This window comes from Wyeomyia smithii, chromosome 2 (genome assembly GCF_029784165.1).
Source record: "Wyeomyia smithii strain HCP4-BCI-WySm-NY-G18 chromosome 2, ASM2978416v1, whole genome shotgun sequence".
NCBI classification, from domain to species: Eukaryota; Metazoa; Arthropoda; class Insecta; order Diptera; family Culicidae; genus Wyeomyia; species Wyeomyia smithii.
In genome coordinates, this window is record NC_073695.1 from 106,812,311 (window position 1) to 106,826,395 (window position 14,085).

Here is a 14,085-nt window from a genome sequence, read left to right on the forward strand (position 1 = left end):
CTTCAGGATACTATTCTATTTTGTCTCCGAATAGTCCTACATGCTTTTCTTCTGTAAGAAACCCTTCAACAATTGATTTGGTGCTAACAGATCAAAGTCATGTATGTAGTGATTTGATCACACATGCTGACTTTGATTCTGACCATCTTCCAATAACTTTTTCTTTATCACATGAATCAGTTTTAAACCCTATGAGCTCTGTTTTTAATTAAAACAAGGCTAATTGGGAAAGATACAAAACTCATATTGAGAGAAATTTCAATAATGAGATTGATTAGCAAAACGAAGTGAATATTGATTCCGCTTTGGAAGCATTAAAATGTGCAATTGTTGATGCCAGGAATTATTCTGTTCCAAAGGCTCAAATGAAATTTGATTCACCAATAATTGACGAAAATCTTCAACTTCTAATTCGTTTGAAAAATGCCCGCAGACGTCAATATCAACGTTCTCGTGACCCTGTTTTTAAAACTATTTATAAAGATTTACAGAAAGAGATTAAGCATAGATTTACTCTTCTGAGAAATCAAAATTTTGAGACTAAAGTTAAAAAATTGAAACCATATTCAAAACCATTTTGGAAGCTGTCGAAGATTCTTAAGAAACCTTCAAAGCCTATTCCAGTTTTAAAAGATGGTGAACGTTTTCTTGTATCCAATGAACAAAAGGCTCAAAGACTTGCTCAGCAGTTTGAGAATGTTCATAACTCAAATTTGAATTTTGTGAGTCCATTTGAAAATGAAGTCACACGTCAATTTGATTTAATTTCTTCCCAGGATTTTTTACCTGCAGAAATAATTGAAACTAACTTGAATGAGATTAAATCAATTATTAAAAATTTCAAAAATATGAAAGCACCTGGTGACGATGGAATCTTTAATATATTAATCAAACATCTCCTTGAGAGCACAATGGAATTTTTAGTGAAAATTTTCAATTGCTGCTTCAAAATTGCATATTTTCCCAAATTATGGAAAAATGCAAAAATTACTCCAATTTTAAAACCGGATAAGAACCCAGCTGAAGTTTCAAGTTATCGACCAATCAGTTTGCTTTCCTCAATAAGTAAACTGTTTGAGAGAATTATTCTTAACAGAATGATGTCACACATCAACGAAAATTCAATTTTTGCAAATGAACAGTTTGGATTTCGCCATGGGCATTCCACAACTCATCAATTGCTCAGAGTTACTAATATGATACGAGCTAACAAATCTGAAGGTTATTCCACTGGAGCTGCTCTTTTAGACATAGAAAAAGCATTCGACAGTGTTTGGCATAAAGGTTTGATTGCGAAATTGCAAACTTTTAATTTTCCAATTTTCCTAATCAAAATTTTAAAACATTATCTTACTGATCGAACTCTGCAGGTTGTCTATCAGAATTCAAAATCTGATAGATTTCCTGTCAGAGCAGGTGTACCTCAAGGTTCAGTCTTGGGTCCAGTCCTGTACAACATATTCACTTCAGATCTTCCTGATTTGCCTCCAGGATGCACAAAGTCATTGTTCTGCGATGACACAAGCATTTCCGTAAAAGGAAAAAGCCTTCGTGTCATATGCAGTCGATTGCAGAAAAGTTTAGATTATTTTTTCTTCCTACTTGCAAAAGTGGAAAATCTCTCCCAATGCTTCTAAAACTCAAATGATAATTTTTCCGCATAAGCCTAGGGCTTCTTTCCTCAAGCCAAACAATAATCACGTTGTCAAGATGAATGGGGTTATTTTAAGTTGGTCCGACAAGGTTAAGTACTTGGGACTAATTTATGATAAAAAACTTATTTTCAAAGAGCACATTGAGAGTATACAAGCCAAGTGCATCAAATATACGAGATGTTTATATCCTCTCATTAACAGGAATTCTAAACTTTGTTTAAAGAACAAACTTTTAATTTACAAACAAATTTTTAGACCAGCAATGCTCTATGCTGTACCGATCTGGTCAAGTTGCTGTTCAACAAGGAAGAAAACGCTCCAAAGGATTCAGAATAAAATTCTGAAAATGATTTTGAAGCGTCCTCCTTGGTTTGGTACACTCGAATTACATAGACTTACTGGTGTTGAACCATTAGAAACTATGTCAAATAAAATTATTAACAATTTTCGACAAAAATCGTTGCAATCCTCAATTGCTACGATAAGCTCTCTTTATAGCCAATAAGTTAGCAATTAAGTTAGTTGTAAGTTTACTTCCCCTTTTCTGACAAGTAGGTTTAAATCCCTACGAATGATAAGTCCTAATTGCGAAAGCAAACAAATCCTAACAATTAGAATTACAAATTTCTAACAGTGTTGAGAAGTCACCATTTGTGATTGGACACACATACTCATTATTTACTAATATTTATCATAAATACTTAAGCTACTAACAAATCCCCCCTTAAAAAAAAAAAAAAAAAAAAATGATATTTCCGGGAGCTCTGCGTGAAGTTCTTTCCATTACTGATAAGTAAAACGATATGCTCAATAGAACCAAGCTTGCTGACCTAATTTCTGTTATACATACTAGGAGAAAACTGTTATCGAGGAGTCTATAAATGCATATATACAGAAAAATGAAAAGTTTCTATTGAATATTACCCCAAATTTATTTACCATCCTATCACTATTAATTTATACTCTCAGAAAACAGGTGATCACAGCTTTTAATTCAGGTTGCTTTACGCACTACTTGTTCTAGTTCAGTTTTAAGAAATTCAACCTACTGATACGTTTTTAACGTTTCGCAGTGTATCGGGTCCTGGTTTTAAGACATTGAAGTGATCGCCAGCTGGTGAACTGTGATTTGATAATTATATTTCTCAATCACTTATACAACTGTTCGGAAGCAGAAAAGACGAGAAACAATCAGACGGCGAAAGGTAAAATAAATCACCCTTCAGTTTACTCATAGTAATTTCAATCTTTTTGAAATTGGAAGATGTTCGCTTTCGAAATGGTTTACCGTGAACTTTTTGCTAAAATTGTTGTGCAGTTCATAGCGAAATGTACATCGAACTTGTGGTAACATCTTTGTTTCGACGCCATTTTGAACACAACTGGGTATGCATCAACAAAACAAAAAATACTGGCATAAAGAGGAGAAAGAGACCTTTCATATACATATTTTTGATTTTGTCTGAGCGTGTTTATTGTGGAGTAAGAAAGCCTCAAAAAATTCCAAATGTTTAGTTGTTTGTTAGAACCAAACTTTTCTTAACACCTGAACCAATAAAGAGTATAAATATGTACTTAGGTGACAAAACAGGGACTACGATTGGAAACTTGGAACGTGGAACTGCAAATCGATCTGCTTCCCGGGATGTGATTGGATAATCTACGATGAGTTATAACCGGGCTCAGGAAAAAGACTGGAGAGCGACATTATACTGACATACTTTTCTCCCTTTTCACTCTAACAGCCTCATGAATAAGCTATTCATGAGAGCTCACATACAGCTACAGCTACAGGCAACGAAACTGTCTTGTGTTGCACACGACAGCTAATTCTTGCGCATGTATTTTGTTCGTTTGGACATGACAGCCTAGTTTGCTCATTTTGAGACAACCTGCTGATCGGCTGCAGATGTCATCGACTCGCACTTTTTCGTTTCTCCTTTTTCATAGGCCGGTGGCATATTGAACACAAAGCAAACTGTTTTATATGTGTTTCCATTGTTGATGTTATTCTCCGCGTAAGAAAAAACGTGCTTCGCACCATCTCACTTTCATTCTTTCATAGGCCTAACTGTCGTGAATCATAAACACCTGACATCCCGCTCGGATTATGCCGAAGGATGTCGAAGATTATAGGCTGTCATTAGCGACAGCTTGAAAGAACCAAAAGACATAAGGAGATAAAAAATAACAGCCCGTTTGGCACTGCATGTGTGTGTTGTTGTCAGTTACTGTCGGGTTTTGTACCGAATGTACGGGGAGCAGGGAGAGCTGGGCAATGCAATGACAGCCGAATTAATTGAAAACTTGCTGTCATGGATATGCAGTCTTTTTCAGAAGCTTGATTACAATCACGCATTTTCGAAGTTGTAGAAAATGTTCAGAGGAGTCCCGCTGCAGAAACTTTGTTGACAGGAGGGAAGGTATGAAAAAGAAATTATCTAATGACTTCTTTTTGTTAGAGTTGACGGTGTTAATGTCGGCGTTTTGTTAGAGTTGACAAACAATGAGCAACTGTGGCACGCCAAGGTTGCACAGCAATATGCTGCTGTAGCTGTATGCAGTTCTTCCTATATTAAAATACCTTTGTGTAGCTACTCTTGAAGATAACTAGAGAAAGCTTAGATTCCCTATCGCTGTAGCAGATATTATGACCAGGGCTCTACATTTTCGAAACAAAACAATGAAATTTATATACTCGCGCTGTCATTTCGATTTGAACAGTTTCATTTTCACTTGATTCCTTTCGGCTACTGTCAACGAATCACTTCTTTCTCTCTTTCCCGTCTGTTGGTCAACGGATCGTTTCAAATGAAACTAACGACTATTTCAATCGACAGAGAGAGTGACGGAAAGAGAGACTCTTTTCTTTCCTTCGGCGTCTCAATTGAAATTAGCACCGCATCGCGTCGTTTGATGGTAGTTTTCTGATACCGCAAGCCGTAGTTAGAACGGCAATGGCATCCAATAAATACGTCACGCAAGTTCCGATCAATATTTCCTCCATATATATGCTTGAAGTACTGTATGGAAGTCTTCTGTCTCCGTCAGCGCTCATTGTCATTTTCAATTGAGAATCGTCATGTGAGAGTAATGGTGATAATCTCCGCTTTCAATTGAAAAGCGTTTGTATCAATTTCAAGCCCTTCAGTTGTCAGAATCACAGCAAGAGCTTTCGACTGGGTGTCATGTGACTCACGAAGTGCTCGAAAATGACACAAAAGCTTTTCAGTTAAAAGCGACGGGTCAAAACGTCACTAAAACCTGATGATTGTCAATTGAAAATGACTTTGTCAGGCTTTGATTATGACATCGAACATGGAACGACCGATAACAGAACCGAAATCGCGTGAAACTGGAGCTTGGACAGCAACCTTCTAATGCATCAGTGTGAGGTGATCGAACGGTACAGTACTGGACTAAAAAAAGTACGCACCCACTATCTTAATGTTGAACACCCTGTATCTTTTTTAATATAAGGTACATGAACTCGATGAATTCGGATAAGTTGTAGTATTTCTAATATACTAACGATTGGTATAATAATTTTGTCAAAGAATTGCATATTAAATTCACACTTCAGCATAATTGTAATTAAGCTCTATTTTCGCTTGGTCAAAATAAAGTACGCATTCTTTATATCATCATCAGTTTACTATTTCTCAGCTCAGATAATTTATTTTTTATTGTGTCCTACTCCTCGTAAGTCCAATAAGATTCCTATTGCTACAGAGAAACGTCGAAACAATGTGTTTGATTATTTGTTTATCATTATTAGTGCGCGGTACAATCGGATAAGATGGGGAAAAAGCAAATTTCCGTAGATATTCGTAAACTTATAGTTAACAACCGTCAGGAAGGTCTTTCTTATAGAGAAATTGCTCGAAAATACGATTTAAGTGAAGCAGGAGCACGAAAAATATGCAAAAAGCATGGATAACTGGGAAGCGTAGCCGATCGGACCGGTAGAGGAAGGAAGCGGAAAACTACAACTAGCGATGATCGCCGAATTTCTCGAGAAGTGGCAAAAAATCCTTTCGCTACCAGCGGAGTGATTCGTGAAAATGCTGATTTAAATATCTCTGAACGAACTGTGCGCAGAAGACTACAGGAAATGGGTTATAAGAGTGGGTTTGCCCAACGACGACCTTTGATTCGAAAGGTTAACAGGTTTGTTTACTTCGTATTCAGCATACATTTTTTGCTGAGGTTTATTTCTGCAGGATCAAACGCCTCATTCGCTCAAAAATACATCGACAAGCCGATAGAGTTCTGGAAACAGGTTATCTAGAGCGATGAAAGTAAATTTGAACTCTTTGGCCACAAACAACGAGCACGAGTTTGGACGAAATCTGGTGAGAAACTTGCCGATAAAAATATTCAGAAGACGGTCAAGCACGGAGGTGGCAGTATCATGGTATGGGGGTGCTTTGCTTGGTCGGGTGTTGGTAATATTGAGAAAATTGATGGCATAATGACGGCAGACTATTGCATCAACATTTTAAAGAGAAATCTTACAGAGTCGGCGCGAAAGGTTGGCTTAGAGAAGAAGTTCACTTTTCAACAAGACAATGATCCTAAGCATACCACCCACAAAACCACTGCGTATTTCCGTGCTTCACGTATCAAGCTATTGGAATGGACATCACAAAGCCCGGACTTAAATCCGATAGAAAATTTGTGGTCGATTTTGGATCAAAATGTCGACAAGGGAGATGTCACCAACCGCGACAAACTGTTTGAAGCCTTGGAAAAAGCTTGGACAAATATCGACTCCCAACATATGTTAAAGTATGCCTCGACGCCTGCAATCCGTGATTGAAGCTGAAGGTGGCCAAACTAAATACTAAAATAAAGAAAAATCAGTTTGAACGTTGGATCACTATAATGCGTACTTTATTTTGTCCACAATGACAATTTCCAAATATAAGCTCTTTTTATGTTTATATGTCGTTCTCATGTCGCTTTATCTAACATTTTTCGAAAGTACACCTCCAGTACTGTCTTTTGTTAGAACACTTTGATTATCTATCTGCCTTAGATTCTACCTAAATCAAGAAAGTTTGAACATATCACAGGTGCGTACTTTTTTTTTGTCCAGTACTGTAGATACAGCACTACAGTAAAGAGTGAAATGGTATGGCTATGGATCTAGGTGCACAGGGTGAAGACGATAGAATTTCAGCCTCAAACCTCATGGAGGAGAAAGAAGAGTATGACCGACCGGTCTTCAACGATCAACTTCCAAATCCAGAATATGTCTTCAGATCACTCCACATGTCCGTCGAGTAGGGGTTTATCACGAAACGACCTCTGTCGGGCTCCCTGCTGCATATTATCTTCACTAGTGGCCTCTACGACATTTGTGCCACGTGGCTAGCCCACTGTAAACTGCCATGTTTTATCAAATTGATGATATCCGTATGTTGGTATGGTGGTTTATGTGACTGCGTTACACTCCAATCTTAAGTTTCTGCCAAGTATAGAATGCAAGGTCCTACGTTCGAAGACTCCAAATGGTCACCGGTCGACTTCCTTAATCGACCAACACTCATGGCTGTAGAGTACCTGCACACCGTAAAAGATCCTGTTTGCGGCTGTTATCCGTTCCTTCACTTAGCGACTAACGTTATTGTCGTACGTCACGAAAGTACCAAGGTACCCAAATTCACCGCCTCCTTCATAGGGAATATCGTTTGCATTAAAAAATAGACTATTTCGGATGGTAATGAAGCCATATAATTGAGTTTGATAAATTGCCCATTGAAGGTAATTATATTAGCTTACTTGCAAAAAATCTACGCCTTGGCGAGCGGCCTTCTGGTAGTTAACTGGAACATTCGCCATGGCGGACGAAAACATGTGTGTAACGGTGTAGGCATGTTTTTGAGTTCTTTCTTCATTTTATCTATCAATTCCTCCTCAGTTTTCACGTCAAAATTGTTGGACGACAATCAATCAACGGGACGCAGCTGGGGGACATTGGATGGGTTCGCCGACATAGCTGCCACATTGATATTCAGTTGCTCCATCTTCTCCAACGATCGCTCTAAGTAGGCCGATGCCAAAACTGGCCAGAACACCGTGTCTTTGTTTTTATGATATTTCTTGATGGACGACGCAGCTTCCGGCGTGCACTTCGTACTTTAAATTTACGTTTATGGTAAGTCCGGAGCGAAAGGAGAGTGTCGCTGATAGTCAGCCACAGCAGCACCTTCTTGCGGAACTTGATGTGTGAAATGAACTTCACCTCGTTCGTGAGGAAGTGAAACACGAAGTGCCCTGCCAGTCGTTGCCATCCAGGGTGAGTTAGGTCTCGTCGTCCATCACCACCGCCACTTCTCATTTCGCCTGTAAAACCGATTTTACCATCTTATTCAGCCGCTGCCGCTGCGTCATTGCCTGCAGTTCCAAGACTAGGAGACGGGACTGCCGCCTCTTAACATTATGTCCATGTTAGACAAGTACCTCTCAAGCACACGCAGCGATATAGCCACCTTCCCCTCGGTCTTTCTCCTCAGCATCCTCTAGAGCTTCTTGTCGCTCAGGGTCGCCGGGCTTCCTTTCGATGCTCTGATTGTTGTCCAATAGTGCCAAGATGTTTGAGACGCCGGAACGGACAATAGTAGTAAGCCACTAGGTATACTGGCCTCGTTCAATATTATAACGTATTGTGCCCCGCAAATAAATGTTGTGTAAACAAAAAATATTATGATTGATGCAGTGTGTGTGTGAAGCTAAACCCATGAAAATTGCAATTTTTGCCATATTTTTTAATACAGACGTTATCTTTCACAATCTCAGTAACAAGACTCAACGAACATTTACGCTCTCTACCACCATGAAAAATAGGTTTGAAAGAGTTTATAGTGAGTCCAGTTCTTTTTTTTTTTTTTTTTAATTCTCGCTTATTTTCCGTCGGTCTAGTTCCGCCACTGTTGTTGTGCCAATCACCGACGCCCAGGGAGGCGACTCCACCCAGGACCCTAGCTTACGACCCGTTTATTAACGGACCGGCGCCAACGGCTTTACTTCCTCATGCGATGGAAGGCGTGATCCCAGAGATTTTTCGCCTCAGAAAATCTCCCGGTGCCGGCTAGGATTGAATCTAGACCAGTTGGGTTGGTTGTGAGTGGATCACGCCACCTCACAACCATCGACACCTATGTCGGAAGTGGGATTCGAACCCAGGCGTCGAGCGTGGTTGGCGGAGACGTTACCAACCACACTAGGCCCCCGCACCTGGGTCCAGTTCTTGCTGCTTCCCTCTAAAAAGGCAAGAATGCTTCTTCCACTGCCCTCCTTTTGACAATCTGCATCAAACCTCTCGCGCTCTCTCTTCAATCCGCTCATCAACGTCTGAAATATGCTGACTGTCAGCCAGAATACGCTTGATCTGCGAGCAAACTTCGCCTGCAGGGTATTGCCATGTGTGTTTTGGGATGTCTTTTCGTGTAAAGTATGTGCTTCAGATTTCCATACTTCTGGCTGCGGCGAAGCTCACAATCCTCAGGAATGGCCTGAGATTATTGAGCTTTGCCGCAACCATTTATGGTAGTCTGGAGCCTGCCAATAATAAGATGGAACAACTGCACTCGTTTAACTTGTGCGTTTGCGCCCCCGATGACGATTTTTTTATTATGTTTTGTGTGCTCCATATGTTTTATCGAGGAACTCATAGATTTCTCCGATCACATCATCGGGCTTATCGTTTGACGGTGCGTATACATTGATCAGGCTGTAATTGAAAATCTACCTTTGATTCTCGATATGCATAAACGGTCACTGACGGGCCTCCAACTTTGATAACCCGCATCATGATCTGTTATCTTTGTAAGACGAAACCGACGCCGACACCTTCCTTTATGGCAATTACATCCTCCCTTACACTCTGGCTAAGATACCCATGCGTACCGGTTTAAGTAGAGTTCTGACCAAGTACCTAGGTATCGACTTTCCAAACATTGTCCCTTTTCGTTCGCCTGGGTACCGATAGCTCTGATTTGTATTAATTTCTGGAGTGTTCGCTGTAGGGTCCTTTCGGCATGAAGCTACTAGTCTCGCGACAGGGCTTTCGTATTGTGCCTTGTTCAGACTACGCCGGATATCACCTGATATCGCCAGATGATATCGGATATCACCTCGAGCGTTCACATTAGAGTGAGCTGATATGATTTAACATTTGCTTTGGTAATTGAAAAGAGAAGAAAACAAAAACAGGCCAAAGCTGAAACAAGACAACAAGAGCAATGGGATTAGGATAGAGATGTCAGCGAGTTGGCTCGCACCAACGCGAAGTCTCATATGCAATTGTCAACATGTGCGGGATGAAAATAGCAAAAATATTTCCTTCCTTTTTTCTCGCATGCAACGCGAAGTGCGAAATTTGTAGGGTTGCGTCAAATGTCTGTTGGCCGTGTTGCCAACTGCTTGAAATGTGGTTATTATTGGTTTTCGAACATGATATTCGCGATAGCATGTAGCCGAGGTGATATCCGTTGACAGCTCGATTGTATGGGATATCAGGTAATATGGATGGTGATATCCCAAGTAACAATCAAAATGCTTCAAGGACTTAGGATTGTTTTGTTTTCGTTTTATGTTAACTTACTTTAAAGTCTTTGATTATATTTTGGTTTTATTTGAGAACCATAAAATATGATCCGCAGGTATTCTTTACAGCCATTCTATGCCAACCGTCATATGCATGAAGTTGTATGATAGTCCCCCTGACGACCAAACAAAACTGAAAACCTGCAGACTATACTTGTGGCTAAAATAATACTTGATGATCGTAACATAGGCAGATAAATACCGTGATAGACTTGTTTGGTTGATAATATATGCTATGTTCTGATCAAATTAGGACAATCGGTCATGATGGAGGATTTGGGAAGCGTTCGAGGGTTTATCCGAAAATAACAAGTCGCTCTAAATAAAAAAATAGCAAAATTATGAATTGCGATCCTGAATCAGCATTTTATTTTACTGTAACGCCAATATCACAGATTAGTTTTGAAATTCGAATGATAGATGAAGTCATACATTTAACAAAATATGACAAATTATGGCATTTATTCAATCATCACCTTAGTTCAGAGGAATTCAATTTGGATTAAATATTTATTTTCTGTAGAATTACGGCGGCGCGCAGTAATTACGATAAAATTCGCGGCCGGTTTCATCAGGAATATTTCACGGCATGTGGTTTGACATGCACGAAAACGATTTAAATGACAATAATAATCAACACTATAGGTAGAAAACTCAGATAATTCTGTTTTCACGGCACTGCCGGAATATAACATTGTCATTGAGGAATGGAGCCAAGATAAAATTTATTGCCTCACGCTTAATTTAAAGGATTTATCCCAGTTAAAATTTCGACATTCGTTGTTTTGCTTTCGTCTCGATTAGACGCAAATTGTTCATCTCCGTTTGAGTTCGCAAAATAACAATACACGAGTTATCGTACGGGTGTTTATTCTGTCGATTAGTTCTTGTGCCGCGCGATAACAATAGCCTGCAGTTTATCGGCAGAAACATCTTCTGCACACTGGTAGGGGCAGGCTACCCCGCCAGTGATCTGATACGCAGCTGATATATCAGCAAGAATAATTCTCCCGCACCGCTGTTACCCCGCTAGCAGCACGGACCACCATACGATCGAGCGAGTGGAAGTCAACTACAAGTGGCATCTACAAGGTCGCGTGTTGGATACGTCAACTGTGTCACAACACGAAGCTGGATCGTCATTGTTTGTTCTGCGGAGACGCTCGATTAATCCTACTATCAGCCGTGAGGTCGTGACTTAGACGTTCGGTGAAGTATTCACTTTAGTATTTTGATCATTATTATTAATATTATTATTGTTACTATTATAATTATAATTATAATTATTATTATTATTATTATTATTATTATTATTATTATTATTATTATTATTATTATTATTATTATTATTATTATTATTATTATTATTATTATTATTATTATTATTATTATTATTATTATTATTATTATTATTATTATTATTATTATTATTATTATTATTATTATTATTATTATTATTATTATTATTATTATTATTATTATTACTATTATTATTATTATTATTATTATTATTATTATTATTATTATTACTATTATTATTACTATTATTATTATTATTATTATTTTTATTACTACTGTTATTAGTATTAGTATTACTGACTTTTTTTATTTTGATCAATTGTAGCCTGAAAAATTGTTTTTAAAATTTAATAGCAACTACTTGACCCCCCCCCCCCCACATTCGAATATCGTTTGTGTGCGGTAGAGCGTAACGCTCCCGCAAAATGGACGACATGCAGGTGCAACTATTCCTGGATGTGGAAACAAATGGGGAAGAGATTGAGATCTCCCCCATCAATTCCCCTCTACCTTTCCCGCTACCTAGCCCCGTACCAAGGGTACCGGCAACACGGGTGAAAGCTTACCCAGATGCTTCGAAAGGTCCGTTCGTAGTTTACTTCAGGTCCATAAAGGAGCCTCTAAATATTATTCAAATCGGCAAGGACCTGGCAAAACAGTTTTCGGACGTAACCGAAATTACAAAGGTTAGACCGAACAAACTGCGAGTTGTTGTGAGTAGCTTGAAGCAAGCAAACGCAATTGCTAGCTACGAGCTCTTCACGAGAGAGTACCGCGTGTACATCCCTGCCAAGGACGTGGAGATCGACGGTGTCACGGTCGATGACATTTTGCGTCACGGGGTTGGCTGCTTCAAGAACCCCCTGATTCAAGATGTAAAAGATACTGGATGTCAAGCAATTGCATTCAGTATCCATCGAAGAAGGGAAGAAGAAATTCTTCCCTTCGGATTCCTTCCGTGTAACATTCGCCGGATCCGCACTGCCGAACTACATCTCTTTGGACAGGGTTCGTCTGCCTGTACGCCTGTTCGTACCGCGGGTCATGCATTGCCAAAACTGCAAGCAGTTAGGTCATACAGCCACCTACTGCTGCAACAAGGCACGCTGCAGCAAGTGCGGAGGCAATCATGCTGAGACCGCTTGCAGTGAGAATACTGAAAAGTGTCTTTACTGCGAGGGAACTCGGCATGACCTTTCGGCATGTCCCGCGTACAAACAGCGCGAGGAAAAAATTAAGCGTTCCCTCAAGGAACGATCAAAGCGCTCTTTCGCAGAAATGCTGAAGAGTGCTGAGCCACCCTCGACAGGAAACATCTTTTCCTTTTTGCCAACCGATGAGGGTACATCTGACGATCCCGTCGAAGGGTGTTCTTATGCCATGCCAGAAGGATCTAGGAAGAGGAGAATGATCAACTCTCCTAATCTTTCTCGCAAAGGTCGCAAGATAACCCCTAGCGGAATGACCAAACACAAATAGGAAGCGGTGAAGAAAAACCGAAGCAAGTACCTCCCGCTTTTAATTTTAAATCAAACCAGGAGTACCCACCGCTTCCTGGGGCACCAAAAACCCCTCGTGCACCTATTTCTCGATCAGAAAATAAAAAAGGAACAGGGTTTATAAAATTTTCTGTTATTGTGGACTGGATATTTAAAACATTCAACATACCAGATCCCCTTCAAAATATTTTTCTTGCCCTTCTTCCTGCAGTGAAAACCTTTTTGAAGCAACTAGCAGCAACTTGGCCCCTCATTTCAGCTATCATATCTTTCGATGACTAATACGGCGAAAGAGGTTAGGAATTTTATCACTGTATTACAGTGGAATTGCAGAAGTATCATCCCCAAATTCGATCTATTTTCTCATTTAATAAATACATATAATTGTGACGCATTTGCGCTCTGTGAAACCTTTCTCGATTCAAACGATCAACTCAATTTCCACGATTTTAACATTATTCGTCGAGATTGAGACTCACACGGTGGAGGGGTACTTTTAGGGATTAAAAAGTGCTATTCCTTCTTTAGAATCGACCTCCCCTCGATCTCAAATATTGAAGTCGTTGCCATTCAAACGAATATGAATGAAAAAGACCTATGCCTTGTTTCGTTATATATCCCTCCATCCGCGCGGATTGAACAGAGGCATCTCACTGATATAGCAGAGTTGCTTCCCGCGCCTTTTTTGATATTGGGATATTTTAATTCTCACTGTTCGCTATGGGGGTCGCTGTACGACGACAACCGATCTTCTTTAATCTGTAACTTAATCGAAGACTTCAATATGACACTTTTAAATACTGGGGAAGCGACACGTGTACCTAATCCTCCAGCACGCGAAAGCGTGCTTTACCTATCCCTTTGCTCGACATCACTAGCGTTAGATTGCCAGTGGAAAGTAATTAATGATCCTCACGGTAGTGATCACCTACCAATCATTACCTCAATTGCTAATGGGTCAACTCCAACGGATCCAATCAATATTGCGTATGACCTCACACGTAACATTGATTGGAAGT